Below are 19,911 nucleotides of genomic sequence, written 5' to 3' on the forward strand. Positions count from 1 at the left end.
AGAGGGGAAGGAGAGAGAAGAGAGGGGAGAGAGGAGAGAGAAGAGAGAGAGAGATAGATAGAGAGAAGGGAAGAGAGAGAGAGGGGGGAAGGAGAGAGAGAGAAGGGAAGGAGAGAGGAGACAAGGGAAGGAGAGAAAAGAGAGGGGAAGGAGAGAGAAGAGAGAGGAGAGAGAAGAGAGAGAGAGATAGATAGAGAGAAGGGAAGGAGAGAGGAGAGAAGGGAAGGAGAGAGAAGAGAGGGGAAGGAGAGAGAAGAGAGGGGAGAGAGGAGAGAGAAGAGAGAGAGAGATAGATAGAGAGAAGGGAAGGAGAGAGAGAGAGGGGAAGGAGAGAGAGAGAAGGGAAGGAGAGAGGAGAGAAGGGAAGGAGAGAGAAGAGAGGGGAAGGAGAGAGAAGAGAGGGGAGAGAGGAGAGAGAAGAGAGAGAGAGATATATCACACACATCTTCCCCGTGAGCTGTGCTCTCTTTTGCTGCCGCCTGGCCCATCCTTAGATCTTTTGGAGTATCACGGATATAGAATATTTTCGGGGATTCCCTAATTGTTCCCATTATAGATTTCCTAAGAGCGCCTTTCTGATTCCGCCCTAATCACGGCGCCTTTGAAATCGCGACTTCATTCTTTCCTAATTAGTGACGAGACAGTAATAAAAAGCAGATGTAACGTACCCCAAACCCTGGGGTATGTGGAAGGACGGCTCCGCCCTTACCCCAGCACAGACGCACAGCTTACACTTTCAGACCGTAGAGAGGTTGTTACAAGAAGCTTGGCAATAAGGCACCGCCGCAGTTTGGTTGCCGTCCTTTCAGGTGCACTCCGAGATGTGTAAAGTATGAGTATTTGAACGTTTCTTTGAGGAATTGGAAGTCTGGTGTATAACAGCCACTGACGAAAATAACTGTGTCCGGTTTAAAATGGAATCTCTAGGCCCAGGAGCTTACACAAGGCTTCGTCACAGCCCCTATTTATTGTTACAGAACTCTCTCACACACACACACACACACACACACACTAAGGGGGTTATTTATTAAATTGACATAGTGTCAATCGTGCGGAAGTCATCAGTTTCTGTGCGTCCTAATCGGTACTATCACACTTTCGTGAATAACTTCCGCACCGACGTGTATGTCTGCGTGTGTGTGCGCATGCGTATATATGTGTGTGTGTGTGTATGTGTGTGTGTGTGTGTATATATGTGTGTGTGTGTGTGTATATATATGTGTGTGTGTGTGTGTATATGTGTGTGTGTGTGTGTGTGTATATATATGTGTGTGTGTGTGTGTGTGTGTGTATATATATGTGTGTGTGTGTGTGTGTGTGTGGTATATATGTGTGTGTGTGTATGTGTGTGTGTGTGTGTGTGTGTGTGTGTGTGTGTGTGTGTGTGTGTGTGTGTGTGTGTGTGTGTGTGTGTGTGTGTGTGTGTGTGTGTGTGCGCGCGCGCACACACACACATATATATATATGTATGTATACACACGCCACCTAGAGTTAATGAAATGATGAATAGATTCTAGAATATTAACAGGGGGGTGAGAGCAAGAGCAGAGGAGAGGGTGAGCGAGGAGAGAGAGGGGGAGAGGTGTGAGCAAGAGAGAGGGGAGAGTGTGAGCGAGAGAGAGGGGAGAGGGTGAGTGAGAGAGGGGTGAGGCGAGAGAGGGGGGAGAGGGGATCTTTCTCCACCACTTCACTGTATTTAAAGCAATTTTTTTATTGTAGTTTAGACCAAATTAATGTTTGCTTTGTTTCATGCACAACTTTTCCTACAAAAGTGTGTATGTATGTGATACAGAGACACACACACACACACACACACACACGTGTATATCCCCCTCCTGTACATCTGCGCGTCTCTCTCTTCCTCCAGCGCAGACCCGAGCGGCTGTAACATTTGATTTCTGATTCTCTGCTCAGTGAATATCGAGGTCAATTAAAGCTCGGCGCTCGCCTCCTGCACGCTGAGCTGATCAGACAAGCGCACATCACACCCCGCTCGCTCGCCTGACCCACATTCCACTCCGGCCGCCCAATCCTCGCCGGGCACTGCGGCTCTACGGAGCAGGCCGTTTTTTAACCCCCTCGCTACCCCACTCTCCCCCCGTTGGCAGTGAATGGGTTAACATCATCTCTCCCACTTCCTTGCGTGACTGACCTCTCTTTCGTGACGGAACCCCCCCCCCCCCCAAACCCCCACGGGGACATTTCCCCCGTCCTGCGACCCCCTTTCTCTCCGCCAAAATAATTCTACACCCGCTGCTACACGGAATGAGAAATACAGAATAAACACGCAGATTTCTTTTTTAAATACCCTCTTGCCCCCAGGGGTGCCCAGCAAACGGCGGCTCGGGGTGGCAGACGGGGGAACCGGTGCTGAAACGGTTAAAGTTGCAACTGGCAGGACAGATGCCCAGAGCGTAAATTCCACCCACCCCCTTCCCCCAAACCCAAGCCCTTTAAACATTCACACGGGAGGAAATCAAACTTCCTGTCATCTGCAGCTGTCTTAACCCTTTGGCTACCGGAGGCGCTGCAGGTTGCCGGCGGTGCCCGCTTTTTCCGGACTGTTCGCGGCTGTCCCGGTTTCAAGGGATTCCTAACTGGGTCTTTAAATCAGAACAGTGGGGGGGGGGGGGTATTTCTTGGGGGGGGGGTGAGGGGAGATAGATTAAAAACACTTTTTCCAGCTTCGGATCGGAAAGAGACAGTCACAGGAGAGAGGGGTTTGAGAGACGAATGTCAAATAGCAGGATTTCTGCAACAAAATGGAAAATATACCATTTTATCCCTTAAAAATAACAAACGACAGGGGGTGCCCAGTCCTACACTGCACTTATTATGGTTTACCTTGACGATTTGCAGGCTTATGATGCTTATGATGCTTATGCCAAAATATCTAACTAAAAAAAACATATTTTATTATTATTAGTATTAGCATTATTATTAGTACTGAAGCATTATTTCCTGTAATTATTACGAGGTATGTTCTGTCATTTGGATGTAGCACTGGGCACCCCCTGGCGTTTGCTATATTCCTGTGCCACAGCCCAGTGGCTCTCTATGTGGCATTACATATAGTAAGTTTGGGTGGGTGTGGGCGTTTGAGCGTGCTGGGATTGTGTGTGCCAATTTATCCCTTAAAATAAACAGAAAGTGATGGCACGCGGCTACAAAGTGCCAACACCACTAGTCCAATCTATTGGTTTTATATTGGTCGTGGGACCGGTGACGGTTTCGCTGGCGGTGTCGGTACCGGCTAAGCCCCATTTCATTACGGCTTTTTGTGTGTTGATATGCTCCTTTTTTGGGGGGGGTTTCTACATTAGCTGAATTTTTAAAAAAAAGAAACTAGTTGTACTTTCCAGACTTTCTCCCTTACAAACGTTCCCTCCGGTTCACAGACAAACCTCTTGCTTTCTATCCCATACGTCGGTGGCAGGGTGTGTTAAAGCGCCCCCCAATTCCTCCGTGTCCTGTAACGTTCTGAGCCGCGGGGTGCGGGGGTGCGCTGTGCTGGAGCCAGCCGTTGTAAAGACATGGCGGGCAGTGGGCGCCCATCATTAAAGCGGTGGATGGCGTGTACGCTTTCCGGGCGCATGTGTAAAAAAAAAAAAGGGGCAGGGAGCGGGGCAGACGGGGGAGGTGATGTAACGCGTGATGTCGGCGAATGCCGGAGCGGTTATTGGAAGCGACAGCTGGCACCGGCCCTGGAGATATGCGGAGGCAGGAGCTCAGCGGAGGGGGGCATGAGAGGAAATGGGGGGAGGAGAATGGGGGGGGGGGAGGAGAAGGAGGGGGGGAGGAGAAGGAGGGGGGGAGGAGAAGGGGGGGAGGAGAATGGGGGGGGGGAGAAAGGGGGGGGAGGAGAAGGGCGGGGAGGAGAAGGGGGGGAGAGCGGGGGGGGAGAGCGGGGGGGGGGAGGAGAAAGAGGCGGGAAGGAGAAATGTTTATACCCCTCTACACAGAGCAGCTGAAGACAGATAAGCCTCATCTGGCTGGGGGGAGGCAGGGGGGAGCACAAGAGGAAGGGATGAGAGGAGGAAAAGAAAAGGGGGGAGGGGAGAGAGAGAAAGTAGAGAAGTAGAGGGGTAGAGAGGGAAGGGGGAGGTAGAGGGACAGGGGGGTTGAGAGGGGGGTTAGGGAGGGAGGGGGGGGTTGAGAGGGGAGGTAGGGGAAGTTGAGAGGGGGGGTTAAGGGAGTTGAGAGGGGGGGGGTAAAGAGTAGAGCAAGAGGGGTTAGAGAGATGAAATATTAGATTGTGAGCTCTGCAGGATAGGAAACCAGCAGCAGAAGAAAAAACATACGGTGGGGATTTAATTGCGGCGGCCGCCAGTTAACCCCTGAATCTGTGCCCGTTTCCAGCCCCTGCGTTAAACAGAAACGGCGAGATGTAAAAGGCTCGCGCCCCCCCCCCCTATCGCGTGCCGGGATATGTGCGCTTATACGCCGGAAACCGCCGCCAACGTGTTCTCTTGCGGTACCGCACCACCTTAAGAGCCCTCACCTTACACGACCCTGGCGCGGTGCCAGCGCATACGCTGAGGCGTTGGGGGGGGGGGGGGGGAAGGGGGGTTTACGAGTTTTTCCATCATTAAACATTTTCCCTCTGGCTCGGACTGAGGAGGCTTGTTCGTTTACATTAGGGGCCGTCACGTGGAACCCATAACGGTCGTTCTATAAGTAGGCGCTGAAACCGGTCCAGATCCCGCCGGCGCACTTCCCCCTCCGTAACAATCATTAAAACACAAACAAAACAGCATTACGGGGCCGGGAAAATATCCTTTAAACAGAAGAAAAAAGGGAGACCACTTGTATTGAATGATCGCCGGCAGGCCCCTTCCCCCCTTGTGCCCCCTGTTAAATACCATGTGACCGTGTACCCCCCCCCCCCCCGGGGGGCTAAGGATAACTAATGCGCTACTATCTGCTTTGCTCCCCATCGCTGGCTGCACCTGCGTCAGATCACTTAGAACAGGGGGGTTCGCAAGGGCCACCACCAGGCCAGGTATTGTGGATATCCCTGCTTCAGCACGGTGGAGTCAAAGACTGAGCCACCTGTGCTGAAGCAGGGATATCCACAACACCTGGTCTGTTGGTGGCCCTTGAGGACTGGAGTTGGCCAGTCAACGACAGCCACTGAATTGAGCCACCTGTGCTGAAGCAGGGATATCCTGAAAACCTGACCTGTTGAGGGGTTTTGAGGACTGGAGTTGAGCGCCCCTGACTTGAGTGCAAGCTCTTAGGGTGAAAATCTCTGCCTTATGCCGTCATTCCTCCCCATTGCTTGCCGTGTGACCGTGTTCAGCACTGCGTACACTGCTGGTATTATTTACATCAAATGGTAGGATCTGGAGACAGCAGCTGTGCTTCAAATGGTGACGCTATAATCACACTGCGGAGATTCAATTTAGGGTCAAATCTGACGCCGTTTTATTTGGGGGGGGCACCGCACACTTGGCGTACAGTACGTCGGCGCACAAAACCACGATGACACTTGAGATTTGTGCGCTGCAGGCTCACGCACTTCACTCCTGTGCGGGCAGCCGGACGTTAGCGGCGCCGCCCGCAGAGTGAACACGCCACGGGTCTCCCTCATTTCCGACCGGGCAGGTCGGCGGTCCCAAAGCAGCGACTCGGTAATGTGCCTGGGGGCTCCCGAGGGCGACCGGAAGAAATCGGGCACTCCCGGGTATTAAACGGAAAGCAGTGACTTTTACTCAACGTTTCGGAGCTCACGTGGGGCTTCAATAAGGTTCCGGCGAGACCCAAAACACGATGTAGAATGTAAAGTCACTCATTTACGTATAAGACCCGAGTGCACGTGTGTGTGTGTGTGTGTGTGTGTGTACACACACAAATATATATATATATATATATATATATATAAACACACACACACACAGGCGGTCCTCGGTTATCCACCGGAGCCCGTTCTGGAAGTAGCGTTGGATAGTGACACCGATGTAAAGTGAGTCCCATGTTAATTAGCGGCGGTGAGCGTTGGATAACACATTCAGGTGTCAGATAACGGCCCTTAGGGTTGTGTTGGATATGCCATTTGTTTATATAATATACACACACACGCACACGTGTGTGTATGTGTATATGTGTATATAAATATATGCACACCCACAGTTGTGCTGGGGGCAGACCGGGCAGAGCTAGCAGTAGCGCTAGGCAGTGTCCCGCACTCACTGTGCGCTCTCTCTCCGAGGTTTGTGCAGACGTCTGCATCTTCCGGTCCATCTGCTTCCTAGGATAACAGGAGCTGGAATCCCAGGGCGGCTTTAGGTTCGGTGTATGCCGGCACTGCCGGTTTCTCCCGGTCACGGAGAGCAGTCTGTTCCACGGGGAAGTTAGGGGGCAGACGCAGGGAGAGCTGCGTCAGGCACGAGCAGGGTAAACCCACGCCAACGCCCCTCACCGCTCCTAGGAGGGCACAGGAGGTGCTGGCCTCAAGTCACTCCAGCTCCTTGTGCTTCGGGTGTTAAGCCATTAGATTGCTAGCTCCTTAGGGCAGAGAGAGGTGTGTCCCCTCAAGCGGAAGCAGCAATGTATAATAAGGAGTATCTGGTAATGAAGTGGTTAACTGAAGCCCCTCCCACAGCGCTGTATGCCCTGTGACTATCCCCGTGTGTACCTCTGTCCTGGATCGGACACACGCCGGCCATCTCGCCGTGATTAACACACATCTACCCTTCTCGTTATATTCACAGTGCCAGAGTCGTGGCGGCTACAGAGACAGCGCGGCAGTGAGCACCGGGAAATCCCTGCCAGAGTGACTTCCAGATCATCGAACCCTAAAACGCACCAAAACCACGACATTTTACCCCAACGACCAGCCCATAAACACTGCGTGCTGCTAACTAGCCCCATAAGCGGACTTATAGCATCACACACACAATAATATATGTATATAACACACACACACACACAGACACACACACACGCGGCAATGTAATTGGGCAAGAGTAGGACAGATAACGTATCTTTAGCAGCAGGGTGCTAGCGGTGCAGCCGGGATCCCCACCCAGCGACAACGATAGATAGACAGGAAACAGATCCGCAGCGCTGCCTGCTAGGTATCCGATGTAACAAAGGGTTAATGCATCAATCTAACATCAGGGGGGGAAGTACAGGAAAAATGGAGCAACGTTTCGGATCTCCCGATAGGGGCTTGTCAAAGGACCGGGAGATCCGAAACGTTGCTCCATTATTTCCAGTACTTCCCCGCTGATGTTAGATTGATGCAATAACCCTTTGTTACATCGGATACCTAGCAGGGAGGGCTGCGGAGCTTGAGTGTGTGTGTGTGTGTGTGTGTGTGTGTGTGTACACACGTTATATAGAACGCACACGTGTAGTTAGGCAGCTCAGTCAGGCTATTGAATGATTAAATAGAGTATTTATTAGATGTTAACCCTGTCAGTCAGAGAACTGGTTCGGGCGTTTATACGGGCGAGTGCCTCCAGTTACCCTAATCTAAATGGTTGGATGACCTCATCCCAGCCCGGAATGTGCCGATCTCAGCCGAGTTTCCGCTCCCCTGACACGGCAGCCGCCGGAGGCCCTTCCCCCGCCTCGCCGGGGCCCCTGATGGCTTCAGAGAACATTCAACGCTGTCGGTGAGTTTTTGGCAAATGTAAACAAATAAAACCATCGACCGTTGACTGTACCCTGAGGCCGTCACCTGCACGGTGCCCACCCCAACAACAAGGAGAGAGAGGAAGAAAAAACTATATTAACAAGAAAACGTCGACATTCGTCTAAATCCACATGGTTCCGACCGATAAACGCCGTTTGTACAGGTTCCATAGGTAAGAGCGGGTGGAAGTAATGTATGTTGGTGGATGGACGCCCGTTATAAAAGGTGTGATGGAATTGGTCAACGTTTGCTTTGTTAAGAGGGTCCCGCTAATGGTCAGGTCTGGAAGGGAAAATTGCGGCGCTCTGTGTTGCGTTAACCATGATCACGAGACGCCGAGCGGCGTCCCGTGGTCATGGCAACGTGACACCATTTGAGGTGGCGACGCCAGGAGGGGGGATGGCGACAGCAAGGGATGGCGTAGGGGAAGGCGAGAGCGCTACAAAGGCCCCCCGCGCTCTCCTCCCCCCCCCCCCCGACCATCAGCTTCATTGTTGTGGGGAAGAGGCACGGGGTCTCTGTAACCGCGGAGCTCGGCGCGGTGGCACCGCCATCACGCCGGCCCAATGTAGGGGGATCCCTCGTCTATGTACCGAGATTATATTTTACCATTTACATTGCCGTATAATGAGAGTGCTAGAAAGGACTATAGACCTTCCTAAAACGGGCACGGCGTGACAGGCGTGACGGGCGTGACATGACTTATCCACACGGCGTTGTAGGAAAATGATGGTTGGTGCGGCGTGTGAAATACCAGATTGGTTCAATTCAAACAGAATTAGGAGTCTTTTTATTTGCAGCTAGTTGATAAATATACATTTAGCGCAATATTATCTAGAATAGCCGTGCTGCGAAAAGGACGCGCGTTTACGCCGCGTTGAACTTGGTGCAGGATTTTGACGCACGTGGTTTTGGGGGGAGGGGGGGCGCCCAAAAGTTCAAAGATTTTCTCTTCCAGGCGCGCCATTACTATCTGCGTGCCGTTAATGGTGTAGGTTGGGACATTTCCGGAATAGGTGCGCCCGGTGCAATGTAAAGTGAGATTTCCGTGCGCCCGCAAAGCAGTTTGCGACTGTTAGCACATAGCAAGATTGAACCACCGTAACTGCATTTATGCTGGGATAAGACTGTTTGCAGGCGGTTCTATGTGCCCCTCGCAGCTTCGGGTTGGCGAACGACGGCTGCGTAAGTCGTTTTAACGACTCCTAAATCCCAGCTTATTTTCAAAAAGGATTTACCGGCAGATACGGGATCTTACTTCATAAATCACCCAGATTTAACCCTTTGGTGTCACTAAGTCACGGGGTCTGGCAGTGGCCACGTCACGCCCCGAGGAAAACTGCATTTTCAGGTTAGATCGCGCCCTGCGTTCCTGGGGCGAAGGGCCGCCGTGGTCACATGACCGCACTGGCCTGCCTGCCCCCACTCCCCCTCCCCCCCGGCCCTCCGAGGGTTATGCCACAAAACATCCTGTTGGTGTCACCGTGAGATAAAATGTACAGCAATGAGGAAGAACCTTCATCGCCTCATCATCCCACAGCGCTTGCCACTGCAGCAAGGGATTCTGGGTAATGACATGCAAATGAGCACTCCGTGCGTAATTTTTTGCTTCTCGTCATGGATCCCTTCAAAGTTCTGCCTGCCGCGGTGTATAGCGATCGAGTATTACCGTACAGCGATGCAGAGTATTACTGCACAGCGAGGGGGGAGGGGGGGAAGGAAGATGGGAGGGGAGAGGGGACACTCCATCTCTCTCCCCTCCCCCCCACCCCCCTCGCGTTTCTCAGGTCGGATCTCTTCGCAAACAGGAAGATCGGGTTTCGGATGTGTAACCGGCGGCCCCACATTCCCCTAATTACATCCCCATTCCAAGACGAGTATAATTAGGGGCGAGTTCCTTCACATCCCAGGGTAATTAGGGGCAGCAGGAACAAGGCTCCCCATTCATGCCTCGTTCTACACCAGCCGCCCCGATGTGCCGGCGCTACGTGAAGCCGTCCTCTGCCGAGCGTGGCCCCGCGCGCACACTGACCCACGGGTAGCATTGCCTTCGCATAGCGACGGGTTTCCACAAGCTGTGTGTCATCGCTGTTGATGATCAGACTGTTTGTCAGTCCGCAGGTCTGCAGGAAATGGTGCGTCTGCTCTTGGTAATGGAATTGTAGTGCTGCCGCAGGCAGGTCAATGTAAGTGTGAGGTGAGCGTGGCAGAGTCAGCAGCGCACGAGTGTGTAAAAGTGTTACATTACCGGTGACTGAATTTGTCGTCGGAAGGAAATGACGCTGGGAAGTAGCAGGAGACCCCCGCGCTTAGCAATGAGGGGGGCGACAAAACCGAAACAAGCCAACGCTGTCACTGATCCGTGGCACTGAAATCCACGAGACACAGTGATACCTGTGCCTGGGAAGTCCGTGTGACAAAGTGACGTCCGCGACCTCCATGGGACAACGGGACATTAGTGACATCCATGTGGCAAAGGGACATTAGTGACCTCCATGTGACAACGGGACATTAGTGACCTCCATGTGACAACGGGACATTAGTGACCTCCATGTGACAACGGGACATTAGTGACCTCCATGTGACAACGGGACATTAGTGACCTCCATGTGACAACGGGACATTAGTGACCTCCATGTGACAACGGGACATTAGTGACCTCCATGTGACAACGGGACATTAGTGACCTCCATGTGACAACGGGACATTAGTGACCTCCATGTGACAACGGGACATTAGTGACATCCATGTGACAAAGGGACATTAGTGACCTCCATGTGACAAAGGGACATTAGGGACACTGTGTGCCACCCTGACATCGGTGACACGGAAATCCACGTGCCGGAAGTATTGGCTGCATTTAACATTCATTGCTGTCGGTGGGTTTAGTTGAGAACAGCTCACTGATCAATGAATGCAAACTGCGGACCTCTCACCACAGAGGACCCCACGGAACCCACCATCAGAAGCCCCCCCTCCAACCCCGGGCGTCGACACCACCCGCCAAACGTGTCTCATTCTACCTGCAGCCACTGACCAGGGTCCCCTCTGTTCCAAAAGGTCGCAAATAAACTTGGGTGGCGCTGGGCAAAGCTGGGGCAGAAAGAAGCCCCGCCTGTAGACGACGGCTTTTATTACCCACGGGATGTTTTTGGGGGGGAGGGGGAGACATCTAGCTAGAGCTATTTTCTGGCAAAGAAAGGGTTAATGAAACCGAACCCCCCCCCCCACCCCTTCTTCCCTAAAAATATCCCCAGCCACACGCTTCTCCGCCATTTTCTCCTGACGGAAGCCGGCCGCTTGGGAAATACATTTATATTTAGTGGGGCTGTAAAGAGAGTTTGCGGGAAATAAAAAGTACCATTAAAAACGCCTGAAGATTGCGTGAGTTTTTTCCCCTGTTGCGTTTATCTCGATAGCTCTGGCGCCCTTAACCCCTGCAATGCCAGCCAACCTGAAAGACTCAGCACAGGGAGCAGACATGAGAGCGTGCAACAGCGTGTCCGTGCATGTGAGAGAGCGTGACGTACGTGTAAGCGTGCGCGTGACAAGCGTGAGCCGTGCATGTGAGCGTGCGATGTGCATGTGAGAGCTTTCGTGTACGACGAGCGCGTGCACCATGCATGAGTGAGCGTACGTGAGCGCTCGTGTGTAAGTGCGACTGTGCGCACAACAAAGGCTTTGGTGGGTTTTTACAATCTTCATCTAATGTCTTTTAGGTCACAAACCAGGTAAGTTGCTCTGTCTGCTGTGCTGTGTTTGCAAAGTCATTATTGAGCCGTCATTAAGTAGACAGAACACCACCTGTTCCTGACACAAAACAAACATTCATTTTCTTCATACAATACGAATAAGTAAAGCAGTTACTATACAGCCATTTAATATTTCGAAGGAGCCAATTACACGGAGGTTAGATAGATAGATAGATAGTAGGTCCATCAAGTTCAACCTATGCTAGACAACAGATACTTTATCCTATATCTATACTTATTGATCCAGAGGAAGGGAAACAAAAACCCCAGAGTCACATCATCCAATGATATCTCATAAGGGGAAAAATAAATTCCTTCCTGACTCAAATAATTGGCAATCGGATTAATCCCTGGATCAACATCCTTCCCAAGTATACTTATTTGGTATATCCCTGTATACCTTTCCCATCTAAAAAGATGTCCAACCTTTTTTTGAACAAATCTATTGTATCTGCCATCACAGTCTCCATGGGTAATGAATTCCACATTTTAACTGCCCTTACTGTAAAGAACCCTTTCCTTTGTTGCTGGTGAAATCTCCTTTCCTCCGACCTTAAGGGATGACCCCGTGTCCTTTGTACTGCCCGTGGGATGAATAGTTCTTTTGAAAGCTCCTTGTATTGTCCCCATATATATTTGTATATAGTTATCATATCCCCTTTTAGACGCCTCTTTTCTAATGTAAATAAATCTAATTTAGCTAGCCTCTCCTCATAAGTTAGATTGTCCATCACCTTTATTAATTTGGTGGCTCTTCTCTGCACTCTCTCGAGTTCCATAATGTATTTTCTTAGGATTGGTGCCCAAAATTGTACTCCATATTTAAGGTGTGGTCTTACTAATGCTTTGTAAAGGGGCATAATTATGTTTACTTCCCTTCCATCCATTGCCCGTTTGATGCAAGATAAGATCTTGTTTGCCTTTGCAGCTACTGCATGACATTGGGCACTATTGCTAAGCCTGCTGTCTACAAGCACTCCTAAATCCTTCTCCATCAAGGATTCCCCCAATATATCTCCATTTAATTTGTAAGTCGCCTTTTTATTCTTGCATCCCAAATGCATAACCTTACATTTATCTGTATTAAACCTCATTTGCCATTTACCTGCGTTTCCAGTCTCTCCAAGTCCTTCTGGAGAGAAATGACATCCTGCTCTGATTCTATTACCTTACACAATTTAGTATCATCAGCAAAGATGGAGACTTTGCTCTCGATGCCAACCTCAAGGTCATTAATAAACAAGTTAAAAAGCAGGGGTCTCAGTACCGATCCCTGAGGTACTCCACTCACGACTTTAGCGCAACCTGAAAATGTTCCATTTATGACAACCCCCTGTTGTCTGTCCTTTAACCAGTTTTCAATCCAGGTGCATATATTATTACTGAGTCCAATTTGCTTTATTTTGTACACCAACCTCTTGTGTGAAACCGTATCAAAAGCCTTTGCAAAATCTAAGTAGACCACATCAACTGCATTACCCTGGTCTAAATTCCTACTTACCTCCTCAAAGAAACAAATAAGGTTGGTTTGGCATAATCTATCCTTCATAAATCCATGCTGACTGTTAGTAATAAATTTATTTTCCATTAGGTATTCCTGAATATTATCCCGTATTAAACCTTCAAGTAGTTTCCCTACTATTGAAGTCAGGCTTACAGGTCTGTAATTTCCCGGTTGTGATCTAGCTCCCTTTTTAAATATAGGCACCACATCTGCTTTACGCCAATCTTGTGGTACTGAGCCTGTGGAAATGGAGTCCTTGAATATTAAATATAATGGTTTTGCTATTACTGAGCTTAACTCCTTGAGAACTCTTGGATGTATGCCATCGGGAGCAGGTGCCTTATTTACTTTCATTTTTTCAAGTCGCTTATGAACTTCTTCCTCAGTTAACCAATTGTTCATTAATATGGAGGTGGTGGCTTCCTCCTGCGGCGCTACTATTGAACTTGATTCTTCCCTGGTAAACACAGAGGCAAAGAATTTGTTTAATTGATAAAATAAAAAGATCACTTGTGAGCACATTCACATGTCTTAGACAGGTCTGCAACCCTGCCTTTCACCATCACCCAGCATACAGGGCTTCCACTGCAGCAATGGATTCTGGGAAATGACATGTAAATGAGCACACCGTGTCACCTTTTGCTTGAAATCCATTTTTACATGGAACCCTTATAAGCTAATGCTCGCTGTTAACACAGCTTTTAAGCACAGCATGGGGAATATATATAGACTGGAAGAGGTTGATAATTATCTATTGTTACAGTTGGCAACCAATGATCACAAACGGGAAAGTGTTGCAAAGATATTGCACTGCTGGGGAGGTGGCTGAAGTCTGCTATAGAAATCTCAGGATGCTCAGTGTATTAACTTATTAAAAAATGGCATTAAGAGTTGAATAAAAACATAAAACAATGCATTATATTTTATGTAATACTACAGCACTCATTTAAAAAATAAAATACAAAAACACAGGATATTGCTTAAATCCCTCTCCTGACTTCCCATCAAGTTCCGGATCACGTACAAGGCTCTCCCCTCATCTGCTCCTCCCTGCATATCAGCTCTGATCTCTCGTTATTCCCCTGCTCATCTCAACCGCTCTACCCATAACGGTCTCCTTTCCACCCCTTTCATCTCCACTGCTCTCTCGCCTTAACCCTTTCCCCTCACTGCCCCTTACCTGTGTAACTCCCTCACACTCAGTATATACCTAGCACCCTCTCTCCCTCACTGTCCCTTACCTGTGGGACTCCCTCACACTCAGTATAACCCAAGCACCGTCTCTCCCTCACTGCCCCTTACCTGTGGGACTCCCTCACACTCCGTATACACCCAGCACCCTCTCTCCCTCACTGCCCCTTACCTGTGGGACTCCCTCACACTCCGTATACACCCAGCACCCTCTCTCCCTCACTGCCCCTTACCTGTGGGACTCCCTCACACTCAATATATATCCAGCACCCTCTCTCCCTCACTGCCCCTTACCTGTGGGACTCCCTCACACTCCGTATACACCCAGCACCCGCTCTCACTCACCTGTGGGACTCAATCACACTCCGTATACACCCAGCACCCTCTCTCCCTCACTGCCCCTTACCTGTGGGACTCCCTCACACTCCGTATACACCCAGCACCCTCTCTCCCTCACTGCCCCTTACCTGTGGGACTCCCTCACACTCCGTATACACCCAGCACCCTCTCTCCCTCACTGCCCCTTACCTGTGGGACTCCCTCACACTCCATATACACCCAGCACCCTCTCTCCCTCACTGCCCCTTACCTGTGGGACTCCCTCACACTCCGTATACACCCAGCACCCTCTCTCCCTCACTGCCCCTTACCTGTGGGACTCCCTCACACTCCGTATACACCCAGCACCCTCTCTCCCTCACTGCCCCTTACCTGTGGGACTCCCTCACACTCAGTATATATCCAGCACCCTCTCTCCCTCACTGCCCCTTACCTGTGGGACTCCCTCACACTCCGTATACACCCAGCACCCGCTCTCACTCACTGCCCCTTACCTGTGGGACTCCCTCACACTCCGTATACACCCAGCACCCTCTCTCCCTCACTGCCCCTTACCTGTGGGACTCCCTCACACTCCGTATACACCCAGCACCCTCTCTCCCTCACTGCCCCTTACCTGTGGGACTCCCTCACACTCAGTATATATCCAGCACCCTCTCTCCCTCACTGTCCCTTACCTGTGGGACTCCCTCACACTCCGTATACACCCAGCACCCTCTCTCCCTCACTGCCCCTTACCTGTGGGACTCCCTCACACTCCGTATACACCCAGCACCCTCTCTCCCTCACTGCCCCTTACCTGTGGGACTCCCTCACACTCCGTATACACCCAGCACCCGCTCTCACTCACCTGTGGGACTCAATCACACTCCGTATACACCCAGCACCCTCTCTCCCTCACTGCCCCTTACCTGTGGGACTCCCTCACACTCCGTATACACCCAGCACCCTCTCTCCCTCACTGCCCCTTACCTGTGGGACTCCCTCACACTCCGTATACACCCAGCACCCTCTCTCCCTCACTGCCCCTTACCTGTGGGACTCCCTCACACTCCATATACACCCAGCACCCTCTCTCCCTCACTGCCCCTTACCTGTGGGACTCCCTCACACTCCGTATACACCCAGCACCCTCTCTCCCTCACTGCCCCTTACCTGTGGGACTCCCTCACACTCCGTATACACCCAGCACCCTCTCTCCCTCACTGCCCCTTACCTGTGGGACTCCCTCACACTCAGTATATATCCAGCACCCTCTCTCCCTCACTGCCCCTTACCTGTGGGACTCCCTCACACTCCGTATACACCCAGCACCCGCTCTCACTCACTGCCCCTTACCTGTGGGACTCCCTCACACTCCGTATACACCCAGCACCCTCTCTCCCTCACTGCCCCTTACCTGTGGGACTCCCTCACACTCCGTATACACCCAGCACCCTCTCTCCCTCACTGCCCCTTACCTGTGGGACTCCCTCACACTCAGTATATATCCAGCACCCTCTCTCCCTCACTGTCCCTTACCTGTGGGACTCCCTCACACTCCGTATACACCCAGCACCCTCTCTCCCTCACTGCCCCTTACCTGTGGGACTCCCGCACACTCGATATAACCCAAGCACCATCTCTCCCCACCTTAAAACTCACCTCTTAAATAAAGCATTATTAGCCTGGACTCTCGGCTTCTGTCCCACACCCACCCAGAGTCGCTCCTACCGACCATTGTGTCCAAGCACTGCCATCTACTGCCCTTATTCCCTCATCTGCGGTCTCTGCAACTATCCCAACGTACCACTTAGATTGTAAGCTCTCCAGGGCACGGATTTCTTATCCTATTGCCTAATTTATTTGTTACACTTACTGTATTATAATTCCCTGTAATGTATTGTCTCTCTTGTAAAGTGCTGAGTAAACTGTGGGTGGTATATAACTACATGTATACCATATAAAACCATGTATTTTGTATAACTCTGTGCCCAGGGCATACTTGGAAACGAGAGGTAACTCTCAATGTGTTACTTCCAGGTAACACATTTTTATAAATAAATAAATATAACGGTATATCCATTCTGGGGCCTGTCCTTTCATTATTTATTTATACAAATGTGTTACCAGGCAGTAATACATTGAGAGTTACCTCTCGTTTCCAAGTGTGTCCTGGGCACAGAGTTATAAAAATACCTGGTTGCAATAAAAGAACAGGGTTATACAGTCACTTCACAGACATTTCATGGGCAGATAAAGTAGGAAAATTGGGTACAGGGGATAAAGGGCTTGTGAGTTTCAGATAGAAATAGAGCAGCTTTAACATTATAAAAGACTACAACTCCCACAATGCTTAGGGGGTTCCACCCTGCGGGCCCCTCCGACCCTGCGTTACATTGGGGGCATGAAGACCTGTGGAAGACACGCAAGACCTCGTGGGGGTGTTAATTTGATAGGGTCACACTGCCACCTTGTGGCCGCATTTAATCAAGCGGGCGCACGCTTGCCGGAGAGCTGGGCGGGCGTCAAATAAATCCCCGACGCAAACTAGTTTATTTCCAAGTACACCACGAATATATCTCCCCTGATGTATAATATTGAGAGGCCATCTTTGAAGTGGGAGAACCCGTTTCGAACCCCTTCTGTCACAATCCCCGTTAATCAGGCATAATAATTAGATTGTAAGCTCTATGGGGCAGGGGACTCGGGTCGGCAAATGTCTGTGCACAGCGCGGCGCTGCGTACGCCAACACGAAAAACCAATCAATATTATAGAACACATTCAGCGTATTGCGCTGCGACCCCTCAGGGGCGGAAGGGGTTCTTATAACCAGGCACGCATTATTATCATGCTAATTCCAGTGTACGCGTTGTGAATAAAGTTGCATACATAGTTACGTAGTAGATGAAGTTTAAAACACACGTCATTGAGTTCAACCCATTTAAATTAGTCTGAAAAACTCATCCTACAGTAGATTTGTATTTATATTGATCCAGAGGAAGGCAAACCCGAAACCCCATGACACATTATCCTAATATGTCTCATAAGGGGGAAAATTCATTCCTTCCTGACTCCAATCATTTCAATCAATTATTCCCTGGATCAACGTCCTTCCCATGTTTACTTATTTGATATATCCCTGTATACCTTTCCTTCCTAAAAAGATGTCCAACCTTGTTTTAAAGATATCTAGTGAATTCCATAAATGTTCCCACCCCTACACCCCAACCAAGCTCTCACTGCACCTAACCCATAACCCGACCATAATGTTCCCACCCCTACCCACCAACCAACCAAGCTCTCACTGCACCTAACCCATAACCCGACCATAATATTCCCACCCCTACCCACCAACCAACCAAGCTCTCACTGCACCTAACCCATAACCCGACCATAATGTTCCCACCCCTACCCACCAACCAACCAAGCTCTCACTGCACCTAACCCACAACCCGACCATAATGTTCCCACCCCTACCCACCAACCAACCAAGCTCTCACTGCACCTAACCCATAACCCGACCATAATGTTCCCACCCCTACCCACCAACCAACCAAGCTCTCACTGCACCTAACCCATAACCCAACCATAATGTTCCCACCCCTACCCACCAACCAAGCTCTCACTGCACCTAACCCATAACCCGACCATAATGTTCCCACCCCTACCCACCAACCAACCAAGCTCTCACTGCACCTAACCCATAACCTGACCATAATGTTCCCACCCCTACCCACCAACCAAGCTCTCACTGCACCTAACCCATAACCCGACCATAATGTTCCCACCCCTACCCACCAACCAAGCTCTCACTGCACCTAACCCATAACCCGACCATAATGTTCCCACCCCTACCCACCAACCAACCCCTCACTGCACCTAACCCATAACCCGACCATAATGTTCCCACCCCCTGCCCACCAACCAACCAAGCTCTCACTGCACCTAACCCATAACCCGACCATAATGTTCCCACCCCTACCCACCAACCAACCAAGCTCTCACTGCACCTAACCCATAACCCGACCATAATGTTCCCACCCCTACCCACCAACCAACCAAGCTCTCACTGCACCTAACCCATAACCCGACCATAATGTTCCCACCCCTACCCACCAACCAACCAAGCTCTCACTGCACCTAACCCATAACCCGACCATAATGTTCCCACCCCTACCCACCAACCAACCAAGCTCTCACTGCACCTAACCCATAACCCGACCATAATGTTCCCACCCCTACCCACCAACCAACCAAGCTCTCACTGCACCTAACCCATAACCCGACCATAATGTTCCCACCCCTACCCACCAACCAACCAAGCTCTCACTGCACCTAACCCATAACCCGACCATAATGTTCCCACCCTTGCCCACCAACCTCTCGCTGCACCTAACCCATAACCTGCCCATAATGTCGTCGTCCCCGCCCACCAACCAACGTCTCAATGCACCTAACACATAACCTGCCCATAATGTCCCCCCCCCGCCCACCAACCAACGTCTCAATGCACCTAACACATAACCTGCCCATAATGTTCCCACCCCTGCCCACCCACCAAGCAAGTTGTCACTGCACCTAACACATAACCTGCCCATAATGTCCCCCCCCCGCCCACCAACCAACGTCTCAATGCACCTAACACATAACCTGCCCATAATGTTCCCACCCCTGCCCACCCACCAAGCAAGCTCTCGCTGCACCTAACCCATAACCCGACCATAATGTTCCCACCACAGAGACATCTTAACGATTACTCTACAATCAAATCTATAATGTAACCACACCTGTTTTAAGAACTAATGTACAGCGCTATCAATAAGAGCGCTATATAAATGTTGTTATAAATAAATAAATCTGCCATCACAGTCTCCATGGGTAATGAATGCCACAGTGTAACTGCCCTTACTGTAAAGAACCCTTTCCTTTGTTGCTGGCGAAATCTCTGTTCCTCCAAACTTAAGGGATGCCCCCGAGTCCTTTGTACTGCCCGTGGGTGAAGTCCTTTTGAAAGCTCCTTGTACTGTCCCCGAATATATTTGTATATATAGTTATCATACCCCCTCTTAGACGCCTCTTTTCTAATATAAACAAATGACATTTGATTATCCATCCCCGTTATTAATTTGATATGTAATGTGCAGAGCAGAATGGTGTTCTATTATCTCTCCACAAGAGGGTGCTGTTGGGCTGCACATCGGGTGTGCGGTACACGATACAGAACGGAAGAGGCGTTTGCTATATCCCTAATTTACAATATTGACTTTATCACAACCCAGTGATTTAGACCAGGCAACGCCAATGACCCCGAGCATAACGCAATCCCCAGCCTGTCCCTTGGTTGATATCATGCCATGATGTCACAGCGGCGTGACATCACTCCACCGGAATTGGCCTGCACCAATCTCCGTGGGTCTGAATCAAAACAATTAATAACATCTCACACAATCGCAGAACAGTTTAACAGTCAGGGGGACCCCATAACTCTGTCCCACGCAGG

At 50.4% G+C, this 19,911-nt stretch overlaps 1 protein-coding gene and 1 long non-coding RNA gene across 5 annotated transcripts in view; one reads left to right on the top strand and one right to left on the bottom strand.

Annotated features, from left to right (window-relative positions):
- LOC142472407 (uncharacterized) overlaps positions 1-6,863 on the top strand; it is a 21,141-nt gene extending 14,278 nt beyond the window's left edge. The window contains exon 2 of the long non-coding RNA XR_012789685.1: positions 6,714-6,863. This is a non-coding gene — a long non-coding RNA (uncharacterized LOC142472407). The remainder of the gene's footprint in view (positions 1-6,713) is intronic.
- The window catches only part of NR6A1 (nuclear receptor subfamily 6 group A member 1), a 290,975-nt gene that overhangs the window by 201,149 nt on the left and 69,915 nt on the right, over positions 1-19,911 (bottom strand). The window lies entirely within an intron of this gene.

This window comes from Ascaphus truei, chromosome 21 (assembly GCF_040206685.1).
Source record: "Ascaphus truei isolate aAscTru1 chromosome 21, aAscTru1.hap1, whole genome shotgun sequence".
NCBI classification, from domain to species: Eukaryota; Metazoa; Chordata; class Amphibia; order Anura; family Ascaphidae; genus Ascaphus; species Ascaphus truei.